The sequence below is a fragment of the Bos indicus x Bos taurus genome, chromosome 16, assembly GCF_003369695.1.
Source record: "Bos indicus x Bos taurus breed Angus x Brahman F1 hybrid chromosome 16, Bos_hybrid_MaternalHap_v2.0, whole genome shotgun sequence".
Taxonomy (NCBI): Eukaryota; Metazoa; Chordata; class Mammalia; order Artiodactyla; family Bovidae; genus Bos; species Bos indicus x Bos taurus.
Window position 1 is genome coordinate 44,527,426 of NC_040091.1, and position 2,095 is coordinate 44,529,520.

The following is a 2,095-nucleotide window of genomic DNA, read 5'->3' on the forward strand; positions in this document are numbered from 1 at the left end:
CTTCCGGTTGTTGTTTTTAATGCCAACTGTCACTCAACCTTAATTCATCACTGATCCCAAGCTCTTTATCTTTCTTCCTTGGATCTAGTTAAGTTCTTCCCTATCCCATATTTGAATGATTACTTCTTCTTCTGTAACTACTATCTGGTAAGTCTCTGCTAGACTTTATCATTTTTAAGATAAAGTTTGATTTCATTCCTGTTTTACAGAATTGTAGCTACTAGAGGTTCAGTGAATGCAGAGTTTGATCCAATAGTGAATGTTCATTGACAGAAGCCAATTATTTGACCTAAGATAAATAATCCTCACAAAATAAACTTCGAAGATATAACAAACTAAAATTTTATTTTAAATACTTGAAAATTAGAACTTTTAAAATTGGTAATTATATTTTAAAGGTTTAACATTCTAGTATAGAAAATGTTTCTCAGTGCTACCGACTATGTCACTCCTGTAGGCACAGTTAAAATATTAAATAGGTGTGCATTTCCATATAATGATGGAAGAGTAAAATAGGTTAACTTTCCTGACTTTTCCCTAACACCTTCTCCACTTATTCACACTTTTTATATTCTGTACTGTGTCTGGAGAGATGATTATTTATCATTGATACATGAGTTTGAAGACTTTTCTCTTTGTGAAACTTTGATGTTCTGCTTTCAATTTATCTTCTCTAGTGGCTCAGTCAGTATAGAATCCCCCTGCAATGTAGGAGACGGTTGGATCCTGGGTTGGGAAGATCCCCTGGAGGAGGGCATGGCCACCCACTCCAGTATTCTTGCCTGGGAAATCCCATGCACAGAGGAGCCGGGTGGCCTACAGTCCATGGGGTCACAAGAGAGTTGGACACGATTGAGTGACTAACACTTTCACTTTTTTTTCTGCCACCTACTGGCTTGGTGGCCTTGAACAAGTTACTATCTGTGCCTCAGTCTCCTTATCCATAAAATGGGGATAATGAAATACCCACCTCGTTGGGTTTCGGTGAGAACTCTGTGATATGTGCCAAGTGGTCAAAAATGTGCCCTTCTTATCATAAATAGAAGTATATGTGTTCACTGTTATTACTATTATTAAATAAGTGTCACTCAGTCGTGTCTGACTCTTTGTGATCTCATTGACTGTAGCCTGCCAGGCTCCCCTGTCCATGGGATTCTTCAGGCAAGAATGCTGGAGTGGGTAGCCGTTTTCTTCTCCAGGGGATCTTCCTGATCCAGAGGCTGAACCTAGGTCTCCCACATTGCAGGCAGATTCTTTACTATCTGAGTCACCAGGGAAGCCATTATTATTATTATTATCAATTGTTAATTAGTACCCATGAAAGCTAACTCATGATTGATTACGTTTGATGAACTCTATCTCAAAATGGCAGAAAGGAGAGAAATCAGACTTTCTGGATGGTTTAGAAAGTTTCTGAAGAATATAAATATTGGGATGCCCTTGGTGGTCCAGTGGTTAAGAATCTGCCTGCCAATGCGGAGGACACAAGTTCAATCCTGGGTCTGGGAAAATCCCACACGCCCTGGAACAACTAAGCTGGTGTGCCACAACTACTGAGCCCATGCGCTGCAGCTCCTGAAGCCCTCGTGCCTAGTTCCCATGCCCGGCAACAAGAGAGGCCACAGCAGTGAGCAGCTTGAGTACCACAATGATTGTGGTACCAGAGAGGAGCCTCCTCCTCTAGAGAGGAGCCCTCCCTCACCACTACTAGAGAAAGCCAGCACAGCAACAGAGATCCAGTGTGGCCAATAAATAAATAAGAGCTTTAAAAATCTATATAAATATTAATAAAAGAGTTAATCATGATTCCATAGCATTCTTTATCTTAAATAAAGATCTTTTACTTATCTGAGTGAATGTTTAAAACTTTTAATTATGGAAATTGTCAGACCTACATGAAAGCAGGGAGATTCATGTAAGGAAGCATCTGTGTCCAGACCCACCTTCCACAAGGAGCAACATGCCATCTTATGTTTAACTGAGCACATTCAATCTGATGCCCTACATGCCCAGCACCTCTGGTCATGTGATAGTCAGGACAGCACAGAGCCAGTCCTTCTGCAAAATCAGATTTCTTAATGAGCAACAGCTTTTA